Consider the following 23,480-nt stretch of genomic DNA (forward strand, 5'->3'; position numbering starts at 1 on the left):
GCACCACATTTCGAAAGCGTCTATTCTCTTCTTGTCCGATCTATTTATCGTCCATGTTTCACTTCCATACATGGCTCCACTCCGACAAATACTTTCAGAAACGACTTCCTGACACTTAAATCTATACTCGATGTTAACAAATTTCTCTTCTTCAGAAACGCTTTCCGTACCAAATGCCAGTCTACATTTTATATCCTCTCTACTTCGACCATCATCAGTTATTTGGTCCCCAAATAGCAAAACTCCTTTACTACTTTAAGTGTCTCATTTCCTAATCTAATTCTCTCAGCATCACCAGATTTAATTTGACTACATTACATTATCCTCGTTTTGTTTTTGTTGATGTTCATCTTATATCCTCCTTTCAAGACACTGTCCATTCCGTTCCACTGCTCTTCCAAGTCTTTTTCTGTCTCTGACAGAATTACAATGTCATCGGCGAACCTCAAAGTTTTGATTTCTTCTCCATGGATTTTAATACCTACTCCGAATTTTTCTTTTGTTTCCTTCACTGCTTGCTCAATATAAAGACTGAATAACATCGGTGAGAGGCTACAACCCTGTCTTACTCCCTTCCCAACCACTGCTTCCCTTTCATGTCCGTCGACTCTTATAACTGCCATCTGGTTTCAGTAAAAATTGTAAATAGCCTTTCGGTCCCTGTATTTTACCCCTTCCACCTTCAGAATTTGGAAGAGCGTATTCCAGTCACCATTGTCAAACACTTTCTCTAAGTCTACAAATGCTAGAAACGTAGGTTTGTTTCCATTTGGTGCATAAGTTGGAAACAACAAGTTGGCTTTTCACCAGGAAGCACAACATTAATATAGCATCTTACTGTCAACAGTTCGCGAAAAGAGCGCGAATGTAAAATTGCAATGGAGCTTGTACTGACGCTTACCAACTTAACATTTACATATACTTTCCATAAGACGCTGTACAGTGCATAGTGAAGGGAGCATCTCAGTAATATTATAGGTGTTGTGACCTATTCCACTTGCCTATTGGTCGAGGCAGAATTACTTTCTATACGCCACAGTACGTACTGTAACCTCTTATCTTTTATAAGTGATCCATACGCGAGATGTACACTAGTGGGAGCAAAATAATCACACCAGCTCCTTTCGAATACATTTTCCTTAATTTTGCCCAACAGGATCTCACGAGAACTACGTCGTCTTCCCTCTAAGGATTCACGTTTACGTTTTACCAACTATCTTCTTCCGGCGCACCTTTTGCTACTGGAAAAGGAAAGGGGCGAAGTGACAGTAGCACTGGAAATGCCCTCCGCCACACACGGAAAGGTGGCTTACGGAATTCAGGCGTAGATGCTTTCATTTGCCAGTAACTCGCCTTGACACCTCGCTCCTGTCAGAAAATCAGGTAATTTACAACAACGATTGCCTATCGAAGTTGGAGGGCTCCAAACGATACATATCGAACGTGCGATAGTAAAACGATTATGGAAGTCTCGTGGCTTGCGTTATGATAAATTATTTGTAATCGTCATTTTTATCAGTTTTGCGTTGTTTCTTCAGTTCGTGTACATTAGATTCCCGCCGTAATTGCTTATGATTCCATTGGGAAATCAACACGGTTTCTCTTGATAGCGAGTGTGATGTGTGCTGCTTCTCAAGTTTCTTCTGCAGACTGCCTCACATGGAAAACTCTAATTCCATGCATATCCAACACAGACAAATGTTTGACTTTTTGCTGGCAATGTGGACTTCTGCCGGACGAGGAAAGGAGGGACTGTGTTGACTGTTGTGCTTCGAAGTCTGTGAAACTCTGTAAGAGGAGTGTGGACACTGAGATTCCGTTGCAATTTCATTGTGGACTTCGCGGAAAGCGAACCAGCGTCAGGAAAAATAAATCGTTCGAGTCCTCCAAATTATCGATTCAGACGAGCGTAATTCTTGTGTCGTGCTGGATTCGAGATTACACGTGGCAAGCCACAGCATCAGAAACTGAGTTATAGGCAAATACCGTGTGTGACTACTTCAAGTTTTGCAGAGAAGTGTACTACGTGACAGTGACAAACGACAGTGTGCCAATTGGTGGACCGAACAAAATAGTAGAAGTAGACGAAACTCATATTGCTAGACGAAAGAATCAGAGAGGACAACCTTCTAAAAGTGAAGTGGGATAGAAAGGGAGTCACGTAAGTGTTTCGTTGTGAGGGTATTGTCCCGAGACAAGGTGACTTTAGTGGGTCTCATAAAACATTTCATACTCCCTGGAACAAAACACGTCAAAGACGGCCGGCCGGAGTGGCCGAGCGGTTCTAGGCGCTACAGTCTGGAACAGCGCGACCGCTACGGTCGCAGGTTCGAATCCTGCCTCGGGCATGGATGTGTGTGATGGCCTTAGGTTCGTTAGGTTTAAGTAGTTCTGAGTTCTAGGGGACTGATGACCACAGCATTTAAGTCCCATATTGCTCAGAACCATTTGAACCATCACAGACGGGTTTTCAGTCGTACCAGACTCTCAAAGCTGAAGGGTTCGATGACGAATTCGTGAACCACTCTGTGGAGTTTCTCTCTTCAGATGACGCCAATGTCCATACTCAGAATATAGAACGGCTGTGGAAGTCTGCCAAGTCTACCATAAAAAGAGAAGGGCGTCCAGGACAGAGGGACGAACTGTATTTGTTCCAGTACCTATACTTTCGCAACTTGCGTTTGCAGGGGAAAGTCGACGCATGCGACACTCTGCCGATATTCCTGCGCGATATTGGCAGAGTCTATCCAGGGGACGGGAAAAAAAGGAATGGCCCCTGCAGCTTATACATCACGCGGACTGTCTCAAGACGATAACACCGACGACGAGTAAGGTAAGTCGTCTCCTCTGAATTTACAAGCGCTTCTCTAACGCTTTTATTTTGTCGTTGCTGTAGTGACAACTTGAAACATACTCGTAACCCGAGCCACAAGACTTCCATAAACGATTTACTATCGCACGTTAGGGAGAGCCAGTCCTGACAAAACTCTACCATCTGGCGAGCAAGATGTATGAGACAGGCGAAATACCCTCAGACTTCAAGAAGAATATAATAATTCCAATGCCAAATAAAGAAAGCGTTGACAGATGTGAAAATTACCGAACTACACACAACTGAGGAAGACAGGACTACAAAAGTTGAAGATGTTAAACCGAACTATCAGTTTAATAAGTCACGGCTGCAAAATACTAACAAGAATTCTTTACAGGCGAATGGAAAGACTAGTGGAAGCCGACCACAAGGAAGATCAGTTTGGTTTCCGTAGAGGCAATACTGACCCTACGACTTATCTTCGAAGCTAGATTAAGGAAAGGCAAACCTACGTTTCTAGTATTTGTACACTTAGAGAAAGCTTTCGACAATGTTGACTGGAATACTCTCTTCCATATTCTGAAGGTGGAAGGGGTAAAATACAGGGACCGGAAGGCTATTTACAATTTGTACGGATACCAGATGGCACTTATAAGAGTCGAGGGGCATGAAAGGGAAGCAGTGGTTGGGAAGGGAGTGAGACAGTGTTGTAGCCTGTCCCCGAAGTTATTCAATCTGTATATTGAGCAAGCAGTGAAGGAAACAAAAGAAAAATTCGGAGTAGGTATTAAAATCCATGGAGAAGAAATTAAAACTTTGAGGTTTGCCGATTACATTGTCATTCTGTCAGAGACAACAAAGGACTTGAAAGCTGAACGGAATGGACAGTGTCTTGAAAGGAGGATATAAGATGAACATCAACAAAAGCAAAACGAGGATAATGTAATGTAGTCGAATAAAATCGGGCGATGCTGAGGAAATTAGATTAGGAAACGAGACACTTAAAGTAGTAAAGGAGTTTTTCTATTTGGGGAGCAAAATAACTGATGACGGTCGAAGTAGAGAGGATATAAAACGTAGACTAGCAATGGCAAGGAAAACGTTTCTGAAGAGAAATTTGTTAATATCGAGTATAAATTTAAGTGTTAGGAAGTCGTTTCTGAAAGTATTTGTATGGAGTGTGGCCATGTATGGAAGTGAAACATAGACGATACGTAGTTTGGACACGAAGAGAACAGAAGCTTTCGAAATGTGGTCCTACTGAAGAATGCTGAAGATTAGATGGGTAGATCACATAACTAATGAGGAAGTACTGAATAGGATTGGGGAGAAGAGAAGTTTGTGGCACAACTTGACTAGAAGAAGGGATCGGTTGGCAGGACATGTCCTGAGGCATCAAGAGATCGCCAATTTAGTATTGGAGGGCAGCGTGGAGGGTAAAAGTCGCAGAGGGAGACCAAGAGATAAATACAGTAAACAGATTCAGAGGGATGTCGGTTGCAGTAGGTACTGGGAGATGAAGAAGCTTGCACAGGATAGAGTAGCATGGAGAGCTGCATCAAACCAGTCTCAGGACTGAAAACCACAACAACAACAACAATAACATCGCACGTTCGATATGTATCGTTTTGAGCCCTCCAACTTCTATAGTCAATCATTCTTGCAAATTATCGAAAATCCGACACTCGACAGCACGATAAGCAGATGTAGCAGAGTATAATAATTGTCTGGAGAGCGAGTTGGTAGACTTACGGCGTCGCGGTGGCTCTGTGCAGGTGCGGCGGTGTCAGCTGCAGCCGGGGGACTGTCGAGGCGAGGCGAGGCGAGGACAGGCGGCCTCGGGGCATCGCCGCTTTCCGGGCGTCCTTCGGCTCGACGCTGCTGCCCTCGCCACGCGGAAGACGTGCGCAGTGCAAGCGCCACGCTCAGCAACTCTGCCGCCGCCGCTGACAATCTCTCAGCGGCGCCCCTCACTGCCGCTCTCAGCAATAGCCGTCCTGTACGCTGGCTGACAGTTGCTAGGCAACGGCCGTAAGCCGTTCGAGGCACATTGTTATCACAGCCAGGCGCCATGCAGGATAATAATCTATGTCCTCAGTAAAGCCAACACACTACCTGAAAGTGCTTCGGATTTTACGATGAGATTGTGGCAATTCTGGAAGCAATTTTGTATCTTCACCTTCCTTCTTAAATACCGGGTGATCAAAAAGTCAGTATAAATTTGAAAACTTAATAAATCACGGAATAATGTAGATAGAGAGGTACAAATTGACACACATGCTCGGGATGACATGGGGTTTTATCAAAACCAAAAAATACAAAAGCTCAAAAAATGTCCGACAGTTTGCGCTTCATCTCATCAGAACAGCAATAATCAGCATAACAAAGTAAGACAAAGCAAAGATGATGTTCTTTACAGTCCACCGTCATTCCTCAACAATAACTGTAGTCGAGGAATAATATTGTGAACAGCACTGTAAAGCATGTCCTGAGTTATGGAGAGGCATTGGTGTCGGATGTTGTCTTTCAGCTTGCCTATAGATGTCGGTCGATCATGATACACTTGCGACTTCAGATAACCCTAAAGCCAATAATCGCATGGACTGAGGTCTGGGGACCTGGGAGGCCAAGCAAGACGAGCTCTCGATCATCACCAAACGACGCGAGCAAGAGATCTTTCACGCGCCTGGCAATACTTTGTTTTATTTTCGGTTCTAATAAAACCCCATGTCATTCCAAGCATGTGTGTCAATTTTTACCTCTCTATCTACATTATTCCGTAGTTTATTAAGTTTTCAAATTTATACTGACTTTTTAATCACCCAGTATATTAATCGTGTCCGACTCCCAGAGTGTTCTTGAAAGTATTCAGCACCGAAGATAGGCTAAAAGGGTCTAGTGAAGCAGGGGATACAACACGTCGGCTTTGACCAATGACGTCAGAATTGGCCAGAGAGCGTTTATCACACAGATGAAAGAGCTGACAGGACTGTTCAGAAACAAAAGAATACGGGAAATGAAAATTATAGTTGACATATATAAAGGCTAGTAGTATTTTCACGTTAAGGATTTCTCTGGAAAATGAAAGGGAATATATATATATATATATATATATATATATATATATATATATATATATATATATATATATATATATATATAAGTTGTATCTCGAATCTCATTCGAACTGTATAGCTTAAGTGTAGTACGGGATACAAGGTTGGCGTACGTCAATTTCTTCGTTTTCACTAGCATTAGTGTCCTGTTGTTCAAATGAACTATGTATCCCCTGCATCACTAAACCCTAAATGAAGCACGGGAGGCATGGATGTGTGTGATGTCCTTAGGTTAGTTAGGTTTAAGTAGTTCTAAGTTCTACGGGATTGATGACCTAAGATGTTAAGTCCCATAGTGCTCAGAGCCATTTGAACCATTTTTTTGAAGCACGGGATACGAATTTTACATGTATTGTTTATTTCGCCTCCGCTGTCACTAATAGTCTGTTCTTACGTAGATATTAGTACTACCGATGGCAGAACGAGCTACGTACACATTATTTGTATCCCATAGTTCCGTTGATCTCTACATTTGTACACTCCTAACGCAAAAGTGGAAATGGACATACGTTACATTTGCAACCTGTACTTGAGTTGAACTACGCGAAGAGGCAGTAAGATGATACATATACAATTTGTATCCCGTACTTCACTATGGGATACAGTTTTTTTTTCGCCTTTAATGCTAATAGTATCCTATTGTGTACTTGAACTATATAGCTATACACAACATTTGTATCCTGCTCTCCACTTGACATATGTTGGTAAATCTCATCAGTGTTACATATGTCGTTCTTTCCGAATACGTCGTGTCAGTATAAAGGTCAACTGAAGGACGGGATACAAATTTCAGTTGTGTCGGCCGTTTCGCCGTCAATATTGCTAGTACAGATCCGAAAAAATCGTACTGATACTAATACTGGGAAACGAAAGAAGGACGGCAGCTGCGAAATTTCTATTACGTACTGGACTACACGAAACCATACGTATTGGTGTAATACAACAATGAAATACGTCAAAATAGTCAAATGTAGTAAAAGAGGAAAATGGAAAAGTGAACTTACCAGACGGGAACTTCCTAAAAGAACAGAATCTCGCCTAGAAAGACATCAACAAAAATCATATACGGCGACGAGATACACTTGTGAGGCGCATATCTTAGCCGCACTCACGACATCGAACTTCCTCAGCAATGAGACCACACATTTTAAAAAAAAAAATCGTGGCAAATATGTCTCTGCCCATAGCCTATCGTAAATCATCAAGGCTAATCGGAACAAAAGATAAATCCATACCTAAAAACGAGAATGACATATTAAAAATTGTTCTAAAATAAGAAACTAATAGTCCAGATTACCTCTATATCATTAAGAATGTTATTAAGTGCCGAATGGATTAGAAACAACCAATTAATTTAATAAATGCACACGAAGAATATTTTCAGAAATATGTAGCGATCTCTTTTAAAATGACATTCAGTTATTTTAATGTACAATTATAGCGCTTATCCTGAACACAGAACTGTTTTATTATCTATGGCTCGAAGTGCAGACATTACTATCTATGAGTAATGTATGACGTCATTGGTCAAAGCCGACGGGTTGTATCCCTTGCTTCACTAGACCCGGCTAAAGCCACCGAGTTACGTTTTGGATGTGGTACTGGAATACACTGAAGCGCCAAGGAAACTGGTATAGGCATGCATATTGAAATATAGAGATGTGTAAACGGCAGAATTGGCGCTGCGGTCGGCAACGACTATATAACGCAAATGTCTCGCGCAGCTCTTACATCGGCTACTGCTGCTACAATGGTAGGTTGTCAAGATGTCAGTGACTTTGAACGTGGTGCTCTAGTCGTCGCACGAGCGGTGGGACACAGCATCTCCGAGGTAGCGATGAAGTGGGGATTTTACCTCACGACTATTTCACGGGTGTACTGTGAATATCAGGAATTAGGAAGAACATCAAATCTCCGCCATTGCTGCGGTCGGAGAAACATCCTGCCAACTGGGACCAACGACGATTGAAGGGAATCGTTCAACGTGACAGAAGTGCAACTCTTCGGCAAATTGCTGCAGATTTCAGTGCTGGTCCATCAATAAGTGTCAGAGTGCGAACTATTCAAAGAAACATCATAGATGTGGGCTTTCAGAGCCGAAGGTCCAATCGTGTACACTTAATGACTGCATGACACAAAACTTTGCGCCTCGCCTGAGCCCGTCAACACCGACATCGGACTATTGATGACTGGAAACATGTTCACTGGTCTAACGAGTATCGTTTCAAACTGTATCGAGCGTATGGACGTATACGGGTATGGGGACAAGCTCACAAACCCATGGACCCTGTATGTCAACAGGGAACTGTTCAAGCTGGTGGAGGCTTTGTAATGGTGTGAGGCGTGTGAAGTTAGGAGTGGTATAGGACCCCTGATACGTCTCGATACGACTCTGACAGATGACGCGTAAGTATGCATTCTGTCTGATCAGTTGCATCCGTTCATGTCCATTGTGCATTCCGACGGACGTGGGCAATTCCAACAGGACAATGCGACACCTAATACCTCTAGAACTGCTGTGGAGTGGCTCTACCAACTCTCTTCAGCGTTTAAACACTTCTGCTGGCCACCAGACTCCTCAGACACGAAGATTACCGAGCATATCTGGGATGCCTTGCAACGTGCTGTTCAGAAGAGATCTGCACCCCCTCGTACTCTTACGGATTTATGGACAGTACTGCAGGATTCATGATGTCGCTTCCCTCCAGCACTACTTCAGCCATTAGTCGAGTCGATGCCACACCTTGTTGCGGCACTTCAGCACGCTCGCGTGACCCCTACACGATGTAGGCGTATGTACCAATTTCTTTGGCTCTTCAGTGCATATTCGCTGTAAGCTGAAAGGGCAGACAACCATTGTGCTTTGAGTGCAGTCCCACACTGGCAGCCGTTATAATGAGGAAGTTGAGGTCTTAGCAAAGCCAGTTACATATACAGGAACTGTTCTCGATTTGATATTACCGTATACAGACCACTTACGTGAAGTCAAGAATCACGGAAAACAGCAATGGCAAAAGATGGGTAATGTGTGCCAACTAACGAAAGATGGATATTATGAGGCATTACAACCTCGAATTACTACAATGCCATGGTTTACGAGGACGCGTGTGTACTGATCTACGACAATCATTTGACTCCGCTTTAACCATGGCTCCTTTCCTGTACATCTCTATAGAATCATCATTTACGATTCCCATGCATGTGAGTGTGATTCCACTTCAGAAGCTGGTGTAAACGGTATCTTGTTCTTGTGTTCCAGGTTTGGCAATGAGCGATCAAAATTTCTGAAGACTTTCATAAGTATATGTTAGCTCTTCCCCTAATCAGCGTCTTATCTTTTGGATTCTGTATAAAGTGATTTTCAATTTTCTTAAAGGTATAGGGAAAAATCTGTAGGGATCATATTGTAATCTATCTATACCACTTATTATTAAATTTAAGAAGCAGTGTAATTGATAACATGAATATGTCTCATTTACTTATAATTCTACAGGGCTATTAAAAAAAACAATAGATTTCAAAAAATTGTTGCTGCCAAACTACAAAAGATAGAATAACAATTCCAACGTTCCTGGAAAGAGAAAAGTTGAAATTTTAATGCATTCAATGTGAGAACCATGCGTTACTCGACAAATATCAAAACGGCGGTTCATTTCCTGCCACACACGAAGCAGCTGGCCTCTCGTTATCGACTTGACATAGTCAACAATGCGATGTCACAGACTTTCAAGAGTGTCACACATGGGGGGGGGGGGGGGGGGGGGAGGAATAAAAGTGCGGTCTGTTTTTTCAGAAAAAGGGATGTGGACTTGAGAAATAATGTATATGAACATTTAAACAATCGCACTCCCATATATAAAGGGCTGATTACAGATGTGTTACACTAGTGGCCATTAAAATTGCTACACCTCGACGATGATGTGCTACAGACGCGAAATTTAACCGACAGGAATAAGATGCTGTGATATGCAAATGATTAGCTTTTAAGAGCATTCACACAAGTTTGGCGCCGGTGGCCACACCTACAACGTGCTGACATAAATAAAGATTCCAACCGATTTCTCTTACACAAGCAGTAGTTGACCGGCGTTGCCTGGTGAAACGTTGTTGTGATGCCTCGTGTAAGGAGGAGAAATGCGTACCATCACGTTTCCGACTTTGATAAAGTTCGGATTGTAGCCTATCGCGATTGCGGTTTATCGTATCGCGACATTGCTGCTCGCGTTGGTAGAGATTCAATGACTGTTAGCAGAATATGGAATCGGTGGGTTCAGGAGGGTAATACGGATCGCCGTGCTGTATACCAAGGGCCTCGTATGACTAGCAGTTGAGATGACAGGCATCTTATCCGCATGGCTGTAACTGATAGTGCAGCCAAGTCTCGATCCCTGAGTCAACAGATGGGGATGTTTGCAAGATAACAACCATGTACACGAACAGTTCGATGACGTTTACAGCATCATGGACTATCAGCTCGGAGACCATGGCTGCGGTTACCCTTGACGCTACATCACAGACAGGAGCGTCTGCGAGGGTGTATTGACGACGAACCTGGGTGCACGAATGGCAAAACGTCACTTTTTCGGATGAATCCAGGTTCTGTTTACTGCATCATGACGGTCGCATCTGTGATTGATGATATCGCGGTAAACGCACATTGGAAGCGTCTATTCGTCATAGCTATACTGGCGTATCACCCGGCGTGATCGTATGGGGTTCCAGTGGTTACACGTCTCGGTCACCTCTCGTTTGCATTGACGGCGCTTTCAACTGTGGACGTTACATTTCAGATGTGTTACGACCCTTCGCTCTAGCCTTCATTCGATCCCTGCGAAACCCTACATTTCAACAGGATAATGCACGACGGCATGTTGTAGGCCCGTCGCCCTGAGTGGCCGAGCGGTTGTAGGCGCTACAGTCTGGAACCGCGCGACCGCTACGGTCGCAGGTTCGAATCCTGCCTCGGGCATGGATGTGTGTGATGTCATTAGGTTAGTTAGGTTTAAGTAGTTCTAAGTTCTAGGGGACTGATGACCTCAGCAGTTAAGTCCCATAGTGCTCAGAGCCATTTGAACAATTTTTTGTTGCAGGTCCTGTACGGGTCTTTCTGGATACAGAAAATGTTCGACTGCTGCCCTGGCCAGCACATTCTCCAGATCATTCATTGATTGAAAACGTCTGGTCTATGGTGGCCGAGCAACTGGCTCGTCACAATACGCCAGTCACTACTCTTGATGAACTGTGGTATGGTGTTGAAGCTGCATGGGCAGCTGTACCTGTACACGTCGTCGAAGCTCTGTTTGACTTAATGCCCAGGCGTATCAAGGCAGTTATTACGGGCAGAGGTGGTTATTCTGGGTACTGATTTCTCAGGATGTATGCACCCAAATTGCGTGAAAATGTATTCACATGTCAGTTCTAGTATAATATATCTGTCCAATGAATACCTGTTTATCATCTACATTTCTTCTTAGTGTAGCAGTTTTAATGGCCAGTAGTGTAAATTAGTTCCATACGCATCTCAATGTGCGTTGTGTCGTGTCTCATGAATTATGTGCTGTGCATAGCCCGCGGCTCCCTCCTTTGGAGGTTCGAGTCCTCCCTCTGGTATGGGTGTGTGTGAGTTGTCCATAGCGTAAGTTACTTTAAGTTAGATTAATTAGTGTGTAGACTTAGGGACCGATGACCTAAGTAGTTTGGTCCCATAACACCTTACCACAGATTTCCAAATTTCCTAGACACACAGGGTGTGGACGAAATAAGGAAACATGAAAAACGCAACCCATTGCCATGGGTAATATGGTGTAGGACAACCGTTGGCATTTAAACCACTTCCAGTCCTGCATGTTTTTCATCCATCGTGCAAAATAATAAGAAGTTCAGGTAATGATGATGGAGGTGGACAGCGATCATGCACCCGTCTCGCCAAAGCAGAACACAAAGGTTCTATACTACTGAGATCTGGCGACTATGGTGCCCAGGACAGATGAGACTGTTCATTCTCCTGCTCGCAAAGATAGTCCTGGACGATGCAAACAGTGTGAGCAAGGGCCCTGTTGTATTGGGAGACAGCACCACCGTTAGAGAAAAAAACATTGTACCGTGGGACGGCCTTCATCAGCCAAAACGGTCATATAATCCGAGGCGGTAATAAGACTTTGTAGAGTAACGATCATGTCTGCGGAACACTGCGATAATGCTACCCAGATCATCACAGAACTCAGCCATATTTCACTCTTGAGACGTAAACTCGGTCAGAAGTTGGAAACAGTGTCCAGCAAGAGGCATCCGCCAAAATGACATTCTTCTATTGTTTATAGCCCAGGGTTTATGGCAAAAGGTCTTCCTGTTACCGGCATTTGCATCACTGATGCCTGGTTTGGAAAGTCCACCTCCCACTGAAGAAAAATTCGCGCACTCGGACTTCGCAGAGCGATTCCTCACATACACGTTGTTTACGTAGTATGGCATTTTGTTACGGTGAACATAACAAAAACGAGGTCAGACAGCTCAGAAATAGACAGCTGTAACATATGACCTCTCATAGGGCAGAATAGCTACAAAAACAATATAATTTTCGAGATGCTAAAGATGACTGTAACTCAACGTTCGCTCAGATGTACCACATTAGCAACCATAATAATTTACATATTAATGACCACATGACATATACAGACGAACTCGTTGTCCTCAGAGCAGACGGTCAAAGCGATCCCCCAGTACGCGTCCTGCTGGATCATACAGCTCTGGACTCTGCGCAACGTGGCTGCATCCGCAGATACAACAGCGGCATGAGCATGCGCTATCAGTTCTTCCACACGTGTCGGCCTAATAGAACACACGTGCTCCTTCACATGTCCCCATAGAAGAAAAACCAAATCATTTACAACAGGTGAATGCGGAAGCCGTGCAACTGGAGCTCTCCGTCAGTACTATTTCACTGCATATGTTCTGTCTAAATACTGACGCACGTTATTTCCAAAGTGTGGAAGTACATCATCATGTTGCAACAATAACGTCTATCGAATATGAGGCAGAATATCTTCCAGTATATCAGGCAAATAGTTTGAGACGAGTTCATGATATCTTCATACGGCCAACCTGTCGGGATTCAAACTCCTGTCTGCCAATATTCCGGCTCAGACGTTGACGCCAAAGCGAAATTGATATCGACAGTCGCTGGTGACGTACGGGTTAGCGTCACACCAAAGGTGGGCATTGTGCACACTGAAGACACCCCTCAAGAGTGAACTCTACTTCATTCGGCCATGTTACAGTGTTCATGAAGTCGTCGTTGGCTTCCTGATGTTGCTGGAATCACTCACAGAATTGTGTCCACAGGCGGCAGACTGCAGGTCGCAGGGGTTCCGTTAAGGAATAATGATAGGAGTGAATCCCATGCTAGTGCAGCTGCCTTGCTCCGCTACGTTTACTTCTCTGGGATTGTTGCCATATGACCTCCAGAATGGCTTCCTTAGTAGCTGGAGTACGGCAGACCGTAGACGACTTCTGTCGCACGTCGATGGGAGGAGAGAACCTGTCGCCCGAGGGCGAAGCTCTAGGCGACGAAACACATTTTTATCTGGATGACGTCGACCAGGATATCTAGCGGCACAGTCACGAGCGGCAACACCAGCCCGCTTATCAGATGCACCAACTACCAGGAACTGATCCACATATTCATCGTTTGTGTATGCCATACATCTGCCACACTGGTTTAGAATAGCACAAGACGAAAATGCATAAGGCGCTAACGAAATATAGTGGACCTGAATGACGCCAGAATAATAGTTGGCAATAATCGGTGGAACCATTGAGGGAAGGAATACAGAAAACTGGTTTGGAATCTAGTAGATGCAGTGGTGCGGAACAGTTCGCGTTCACGATGTGCAAAAGGCTTCTTTAAAAGCTGACCATTGAAAACGATTGTACCTTCATTTCTGTGTTCGTAACGGAAAATGTTTTTGTAGAAGACTCACTGTAATCATTGTATGACGATTAAGACGCCAGATACCGTACCACGCAGACTACATTTAGCAAACAAAAACAAATACACCTCGACCCACAATCGAACCCATGTTCTCCTGCATGCTAAACACAAAACGCTATCTGTTGCGGCGTAAGGTCAGCGCCGTCACGCCAGTAGGGAACGAGAGCATAGAGGGCTGTGAAGAAGACGTCAGCCTATCGCACCCTGACCGACCGCTCTCCAGGGCGACAACACGGCAGCGGCGGCCTCTATACGAACATAAGCGCGGCGCCCGGTTGGCCACGGCCAGATCTACAGCACCTTCAAGACTACCAGCTAGGATAGAAGCGTCAGCTGTATGTCTTCACTCGTATTGCAATGGTTGTACTGAAAGCAGGTTTCCCAGACATCCCACATTTGACGACTAGGCAGGATTCAACACTGTCCATTGCACCAACTGCACAGCACTACTCCCACCTCCTTACAGGTGCAGTTACCGCACATGTAATTACAGCCATGCCAAATTTCCAATCTTTAATGTCCATTTACTGCCGGAAATATGCGCAGAACTAGGTTTTGTGAGAGATATTTATGTACTGCTAGTCTGTGAGGAATCGAGGTGCGGTGTCAGAGTGCGCGAATTTTTCTTCTCTCTGTATAGCCTTTTTACGTAACATGAAAGGGGAGGGGAAGAAAGGAAAGGGGAGGAACTAATGATATCAGCTGCACCGAAACTTCGTGCGGAATCAGCAACGAGGAGTGAAAATGTGTGCCGGATGGGGAATCGAACCCGAGATCTCCTGCTGATTAGCAGTTGCATTGACCACTGCACCTTCCGTACAGCCGGTCGCGGTGGCCGAGCGGTTCTAGGCGCTTCAGTCCGGTACCGCGCGACTGCTACAGTCGCAGGTTCGAATCCTGCCTGGGGCATGGATGTGTGTGATGTCCTTAGGTTAGTTAGGTTTACGTAGCTCTACGTTCTAGGGCACTGATGACCTCAGATGTTAAGTCGCAAGTGCTCAGAGCCATTTGAACCATTTTTGAAACTTCCGGAAACAGTGTTTATCGCAAATGCGCGGAATATGTCGGCACGCTTTCCATCCTTTGGTAGCGACCATCCAAGAGTCCAGCTGTGCCCTGGAACGGTCCAGTCGTTTCGTGGTGTTTGTCTGGACCCCAGGACACGTCGGCATCCCAGGCAATGAACTCGCTGACAGGCTGACCAAACAGGTACGCGGAAACCGCTCCTTGAGATCGGCATCCCCGTAACTGACCTGTGTTCGTTATTACGCCGCAAGGTTTTCAGCTTTGGGAGACGGAATGGCATAGTCTTAGTACGCACAATAAACTGCATGCAATTAAAGAGACTACGAATGTGTGGAAGTCCTCGATCAGAGCCTCTCGCAGAGACTCTGTGGTTCACTGTCGGCGCCGCATTGGCCATGCCTGGGCGACTCACGGCTACCTGCTGCGCCGTGAAGGCCCGCCTCAGTGTCGGTGCTGCGCCCGGTTGACAGTGGCCCATATTCTGGTGCACTGTCCTAGTTTGACTGCCCTGCGATGAAATCTCCGGTTACTGGATCGTTGCCGCTAATTTCATCTGACAACACCTCATAGGCTGATTTAGTTTTACATCTTATTCTTGAGGGTGGGTTTTATCATTTGATATAAGCTTTAGTGCGTGTCCTTTGTCCCTCAGTGTCCTCCACCCTAGTGCTTTTAGGGTGGAGCTTTTAACGTGTTGCAGAGTGGCTGGCTTGTCCTTTTTATTCTCGTGGTCGACCAGCCATCATCATCTGCTTTCTCGTTTTAACCTCTTCTACCTGTTTCTTGCGTCTCTGCAGTTTTCTTGCCCCCCTTTTGTCCATTTAAGTGTTTGTGGCCCTTCCTTCGTTCTTGTGGTTTTTCCTGTCTTTCCTTTTTGTATAGTAAGTGACGTTTGTTTTATTTTCAGGCTTGCGTTATTGTTTTATTCGGAACAAGGGACCGATGACCCAGCAGTTTGGTCCCTTCCCCCCTCTTTCAAAACAACGAAACAACACGCTCTCCAGCCGTCTCACATTCCCATGTAGCGCCGCATATTGGCAGTACCCGTCCACATATTCCGTGCTCGCTACTTTTATATTCCCACTGGCGGTCAAAAGTAAATGTGCATCCGCACTGAAGGTTACGAACTCATTGCCCATTGAGGCGATTCAGTGGCTAGTGTCTGCTCTTTCGGACATGTCCGAAAGAATACAAACCATGCATTCATATAATATAGACTTTTGCTTACGATGGACATCAACCTCAGCGTTTTAGTAGCATGGCGACATTTCTTTTATGTGTGTCAATAAGAAATAAATAACGTAAGAAGTGTTTGAACATGAGCGTCTGTATAATGTGCTGTCACGAAATATTGCTTCTTCCGTGTCTTAACTTGTGCGGTAGCTGCTAAGCAACTGCGCACACCGCCGACGCGTGTCTAGAAGTTAGCAGCCTTTCGAGCCGATATGTAAAAATCGTTCCTCTTACGTCCTCCTGTCCCTGGCACTCTAGATATTTCCCTCTTTCCCGGACTCACACCTTTGTTAGAACATAGGTCGCGCTAAACCTAACTTTAAAAAAGCTTAACTCCTCCCGAGCAGGCCATGAAGGCCCAAAGGTGCCACCGGCCGCCGTGCCATCCTCAGACCACAGGCGTCACAGGATGCGGATATGGAAGGTCATGTGGTCAGCACACCGCTCTCCCGGCCGTATGTCAGTTTTAGAGATCCGAGCCTCTAATTCTCAATCAATTGGCCTCACAAGGGCTGAGTACACCCCGCTCGCCGACAGCGCTCGGCAGACCGGATGGTCACCCATCCAAGTGCTAGCCCAGCCCGACAGGGCTTAAGTTCGGTAATCTGACGGGAACAAGTGTTACCACTGCGGCAAGGGCGCTGCCTTAAACCTAACTTCGATTACCTATATTAGACGGGAACTCCGAGAGGTAACTTAATTCAACCATAAAACTGATGTTTAAAGTATTTAGTAAACATGTAACTATGTGTCTCAAGTCACACCTTTTTTTTCTTCGACAAAAGAGGAAATCGGAATTGTACATGACCCCGGTAGATCAGGAATATGTTCATCGTCATTCATCGCTAAATGCCTTTCTAATTAGTACTGGACGCACCTTCACCGAGAAGCTACTCTGCAACTGTTGGCTGGCAGCTGGCAGCTGGCAGCTGGCAGCAGTTGGCTGGCAAAGTCTACCGATTTGTGTCGATATGTATCGAACAGAACTAGAGAGCAAAGTGACACAGGTACGTGAACACCTGTTGTTTGTATTAAATCTTGTGGTTTCTTTTTGTTTTGATTATAAGGTTCAAATGGCTCTGAGCGCTATGGGACTTAACATCTATGGTCATCAGTGCCCTAGAACTTAGAACTACTTAAACCTAACTGACCTAAGGAAATCACACAACACCCAGTCATCACGAGGCAGAGAAAATCCCTGACCCCGCCGGGAATCGAACCCGGGAACCCGGTCGCGGGAAGCGATAACGCTACCGCACGACCACGGTTTGCGGACTTTGATTATAAGAAATTATGTTTTAAAAACCTAAATTTCAGCACAGTATTTAGTAAAAAATGATTTATCAATGTAAGTTTTATCACAAGTTTCCAAAACTCTAAACTTGTGAATTTTGTGGCTGGGAATGGGGGATGGTGGAGAAGTGGGGTTGTGTGATTGAAGAGGTGCTTCCTCCCACGTAAAAGCTTAGGAATTAAGCACTGGACAGGGCAACACTTGGTTGCAGAGAACACTGAAACAAATGTCGTGGCTCATGTTCACGGTAACTGACTGTGGTACGAAAAACATCCCCGAAACATCACAGAATAACCTTCGACCCGAACTACGCCCTCCACACACCACGGGCTGAACGCGTTACTTCGCCACTGATACATCGACGACTTGCATAATTCGATTAGAGACAAAACTGCTGCCTGCCGGACCACGAAAACCGCCTCCAGTCGGTTAATATCCTGTTTCGATGTTGTCTATCATACTAAAGACGCGCAGGTGTTTGTACCGGTATGAGGAATGATAGTTTTCGAGATACGCGACATTGTAAGTTCATTGCATGCAGCTCCGTTCGCAGTTTTCCCTCGGAAGCTGGCTGAGATGGACTTGCTTTCACTGCCGGCAGCAGCGGTTCCTGCCTGGTTTGCAATCCACCGTCGCTGACAAAGCGTGACTCTCGTCTCCGGTCGCTGTCGGTCAGGATAACTTTACGACCGCTCTTCTGTCACGTCTCCTCGTCCTCCCGCCCCGCTGCGCTGATTCCACACAGCAGACCGTCACGTACGCCCCCTTCACTGCTGTGACTTAACGTTTGTGGCGGAGAGTCACCTGATCTATTGGTACCAGTTCCACAGTGCTCCGAATCGACAAGTGCTCCCTTTTCAGGGGGTAACTGTTATTTTATTGGATGAAGTTAAACAAGAATTTTCATCCATGCTAATGTCATACTTGCGAAAGTAACTCTGTAATGCTTTCAGAGATAAACCGCTGAACCGATTTTTATGGACTTCGCTGTGGAGGCAGTTTGAACGATGCTTAGTACACGATTTGAAGCTTATAACGCGAAATGCGGAGACATAATTACTGCCGGCCGTTGTGGCCTTGCGGTTCTAGGCGCGTCAGTCTGGAACCACTACGGTGGCAGGTTCGAATCCTGCCTCGGGCATGGATGTGTGTGATGCCCTTAGGTTAGTTTGGTTTAAGTAGTTCTACGTTCTAGGGGACTAATGACCTCATAAGTTGAGTCTCATAGTGCTCAGAGCCATTTGAAACATTTGAACATAATTACTCTTTGGAAAAACCGTTTACCCTTTGATTTATCAACTTAACCCTCCGTTAGTCGCTCGGACTGCGAGTGTTACCAGTACAAACACTTATCACTACTTTCCCTCTGTAGCCAGGCACAAACATGCCTCGGACGTAGTAGCTTCGTGTAGGGCGGTGAGGTTTACACCAGTGTAAGTCCGATCTTCGATGAATTAACATATAACCTTTGGAAATAAAATCGCTGCTACTGTAGTCCACGCGCCTTACGGTCTAACCATCTTCGGTGAGTACATTTTTTCAAGTTCTAGCTAGATTAATGGATTTTATTATTTCTGCTTTCATTACTTTGTGTCACATTTCTTCTTTAGTGAGATGTAGTATGTATTACTGAGCTATTCGTCTGCAACTAAGCATCTACAGTATCATCACATTTTGAAGGTACTTTTTTTGTCGCTATAAAAAATCAGGCTTTTGATTTCTGAATTAAAAGCATTTCTTATTTTCAGTGAGATAAATCAGAATCCAAAAAACAGTGGGTTAAACATACTAGTGACCCAAATATCACTGTGCAATGGCTCAGAAAATGTGTCACCGATGATGACGACAGTCCTGCGGAGTGTGATTATACCGTTGATAACATGAGTGACAACAGGGCGTTTGTGAGGAAAGTGAACACAATGCAGTATCAGAACAGGAAATCAATAGAGATGAAACCCAGGAAAGTTCAAATGATAATGTTAGTATTGAGGAAGATAGTAGTAACTCAGATAAATATTATTTTGGTAAAAACGAAACAAAATGGAGAAGACATTCCTGTATTGCTAATGTGAGAACCTGTGCCCATAATACACTCCTGGAAATGGAAAAAAGAACACATTGACACCGGTGTGTCAGACCCACCATACTTGCTCCGGACACTGCGAGAGGGCTGTACAAGCAATGATCACACGCACGGCACAGCGGACACACCAGGAACCGCGGTGTTGGCCGTCGAATGGCGCTAGCTGCGCAGCATTTATGCACCGCCGCCGTCAGTGTCAGCCAGTTTGCCGTGGCATACGGAGCTCCATCGCAGTCTTTAACACTGGTAGCATGCCGCGACAGCGTGGACGTGAACCGTATGTGCAGTTGACGGACTTTGAGCGAGGGCGTATAGTGGGCATGCGGGAGGCCGGGTGGACGTACCGCCGAATTGCTCAACACGTGGGGCGTGAGGTCTCCACAGTACATCGTTGTTGTCGCCAATGGTCGGCGGAAGGTGCACGTGCCCGTCGACCTGGGACCGGACCGCAGCGACGCACGGATGCACGCCAAGACCGTAGGATACTACGCAGTGCCGTAGGGGACCGCACCGCCACTTCCCAGCAAATTAGGGACACTGTTGCTCCTGGGGTATCGGCAAGGACCATTCGCAACCGTCTCCATGAAGATGGGCTACGGTCCCGCACACCATCAGGCCGTCTTCCGCTCACGCCCCAACATCGTGCAGCCCGCCTCCAGTGGTGTCGCGACAGGCGTGAATGGACGGACGAATGGAGACGTGTCGTCTTCAGCGATGAGAGTCGCTACTGCCTTGGTGCCAATGATGGTCGTATGCGTGTTTGGCGCCGTGCAGGTGAGCGCCACAATCAGGACTGCATACGACCGAGGCACACAGGGCCAACACCCGGCATCATGGTGTGGGGAGCGATCTCCTACTCTGGCCGTACACCTCTGGTGATGGTCGAGGGGACACTGAATAGTGCACGGTACATCCAAACCGTCATCGAACCCATCGTTCTACCATTCCTAGACCGGCAAGGGAACTTGCTGTTCCAACAGGACAATGCACGTCCGCATGTCTCCCGTGCCACCCAACGTGCTCTAGAAGGTGTAAGTCAACTACCCTGGCCAGCAAGATCTCCGGATCTGTCCCCCATTGAGCATGTTTGGGACTGGATGAAGCGTCGTCTCACGCGGTCTGCACGTCCAGCACGAACGCTGGTCCAACTGAGGCGCCAGGTGGAAATGGCATGGCAAGCCGTTCCACAGGTCTACATCCAGCATCTCTACGATCGTCTCCATGGGAGAATAGCAGCCCGCATTGCTGCGAAAGGTGGATATACAGTGTACTAGTGCCGACATTGTACATGCTCTGTTGCCTGTGTCTATGTGCCTGTGGTTCTGTCAGTGTGATGATGTGATGTATCTGACCCCAGGAACGTGTCAATAAAGTTTCCCCTTCCTGGGACAATGAATTCACGGTGTTCTTATTTCAATTTCCAGCAGTGTATTACAAATATTCCTGTGACATACAACATAATACCCCGCCCATCTCTCCCCCTGCCCCGCAAATCGCTGCCACCATTTATGAATGCTTAATTCATGTTTATCATGTTTCTTTGATGTGTATTACGAGAAACAGCTACTATCTTCAGTTTCATTAGCTAATTAGAAACAATAAATGCAAAATTCTATGTTATTTGATTATTTGAATTTATTTTTTCAATAACGTCATTCCTTTAACCACTCGCAAGTTCACCTGTCCTTTAAAATGAGATTTTATTTTAGTTTGTTACTTTTATTTGGACGTAATGCATATTTTTAATATTAGCTAAAAAAGTAAAACTAAAAACAGTTAAGACAAAAATTTAAATTTAATTTCTTAAACTGTACTACTCCCGTAGTCCACGTGCTTAATCTTGTCTATCTTTTGGGTGCGCCTAGCGAAATGTTAGTTACATTAGTTAAAATATACTACACAACACGATTCGACGTCTACCTTTTGGATGCGCCTAAAAAAATGATTCAAATGGCACTGAGCACTATGGGACTTAACAGCTATGGTCATCAGTCCCATAGAACTTAGAACTACTTAAACCTAATTAACCTAAGGACATCACACAACACCCAATCATCACGAGACAGAGAAAATCCCTGACCCCGTCGGGATGCGCCTAACGAAGTGTTAGTTACATTAGGGAAAATATTCTACACTAGACGATTCGACGTTGTGAGTACAATGCTAATAGAATCCGCAACGTGTTTAATCCACATTTCACTACTAATATCAGTCACAATCCCATCACATTTCAGACGATGACCGTCACACGTCTCATAGCTTCTGAAAGACTTCCAGACTCACAACGACGGCGTCATTTAAACGCTGTACTGTAAACAGAGAGACGTTGTGCCTTGACATGTAGAGTGTGAGAGTTTTTAGTGAGATTCCATATCATTATGTCGCATTATGTCATATTTCATTGTTGCAAGTTACGTGTGGGAGGAATCTCATAGCTATTTTATACCAAAAAGCGTTTCAGCATTCACCAGTACACTCACTTTAGAGGAGTTACGCATCAACAGACTGGAGCAGAGTTTGGCGAAATGTTCATCAAAAATCCTACCGTCAGATGTCAAATCCACTAGGTTGGATGTAATATATGGGGACGTTTCAAGAAGACTGAAGTTGCTCAACATCAGTCTAACACCAAATCCTATTTGAGGAAAGTGCGAGTTACAGAATATCCTCGCACATAGATTCACTTGTTCACGTCAATATGAAATTCGGTCCTCCACAAGGAAGTAACTGACTTTAATTACTGGAACAAGGCCGCCAACTTGAACGTCTTTTTCCAGCCGCACTGGGACATGTTAGCAGGGTCGTAGCGGGGTTTGTGGGTCATTTCACTCACCATTCGACTGCCATAGTTACTCCGGACGTACTAGGTTACCAATCTTATCCGCAACAGCAACATTGCATCATGCCACCAAGGTATAGCAAAAAATATGTTGAGCGGTCCTAAAAGTTTTTAATCATCTATCTTGGTTGCCACGGGCCAAGTATACAAGTCGGAGTTCAATGAGGATCGGCAAGCGACGCTCTTGGAATTCCATGGTTTTTACCGGAACACAACTACCAGGATCTGGAACAAGGGACTTATTTTCCTTTTTCAGTATGAAGAGATTTAATTTCCAAAATTAAGATTAAATAACGTAAAAGAAGAGGAGAAAAAATGAAACAAGCACATTGAAAAATATAGTGTAATTAAAAAAAGAAGTGGTTACCGTTGCTCACATTCGACCACGGGTGCAGGTTTCGAGTCCCAGCCGGGTCGGATTTCCTCCGTTCGGGACTTGGTGTGTGTTGACATCACAATCATTTCATGATCATCGATGCGCAAATAGCTGGAGTCATATAAAGAGATGTTCCCCAAGCGGCCGAACATTTCGAGCAAAGTCGCTCAGCCAATAAAGGTATAAGCACATTTCATTTCATTTTTCTGATAGGCGACTTCAGCCGCGGGCAACAGCTGGAATACAATGCTTATGCCATTCTAGAAAGGCTTAATCCATACTTCCATATCAATGTTATTAAATGCGAAAGTAACTAATTAACTCTGTCTGCTACGGTTTTACAACCAAATTAAATCGCTGTACCGATTTCAATGTAATGTTAATGTGGTACAGAGATAACTTGGATCACGAGGAAACCATAGGCTACTTAAAAAAAATAAAAATTCATCCTTAACCGGGTGAAGTAAGGCATGGAACATCTTTTCAATATCATTTAAAGTAAACCAAGATAAAACATTATTAAATTTGCTACATAACGTACAAGTTGTGTCATGTAATGATGTTCAAGCCCCCTCAGAAGCAGCGCTTGCATATGCCACGCCAATCCAAACAGACAGGAAAGGTCACGTAAGAGCCGCTAATATTATTGCACGTGTAATAGCTTACTTATTCACGATCACTCATCATAATGAAATAACTGATGTAACTGAT

General features: G+C 44.9%; 1 protein-coding gene across 3 annotated transcripts in view; it reads right to left on the reverse strand.

Annotated features, from left to right (window-relative positions):
• The window catches only part of LOC126284978 (alpha-tocopherol transfer protein-like), a 295,767-nt gene that overhangs the window by 151,850 nt on the left and 120,437 nt on the right, over positions 1 to 23,480 (reverse strand). The window contains exon 1 of one of the 3 annotated variants that reach the window (XM_049984257.1): positions 4,565 to 4,830. The exons of 1 other annotated variant lie outside the window; for it this stretch is intronic. The gene's annotated coding sequence lies outside the window, so the exon portion shown is untranslated. Of the gene's footprint in view, positions 1 to 4,564; positions 4,831 to 23,480 lie in introns of those variants that run through there. One more of the 3 variants, XM_049984256.1, reaches the window with a different exon arrangement.

The sequence above is a fragment of the Schistocerca gregaria genome, chromosome 8 (assembly GCF_023897955.1).
Source record: "Schistocerca gregaria isolate iqSchGreg1 chromosome 8, iqSchGreg1.2, whole genome shotgun sequence".
NCBI lineage: Eukaryota > Metazoa > Arthropoda > Insecta > Orthoptera > Acrididae > Schistocerca > Schistocerca gregaria.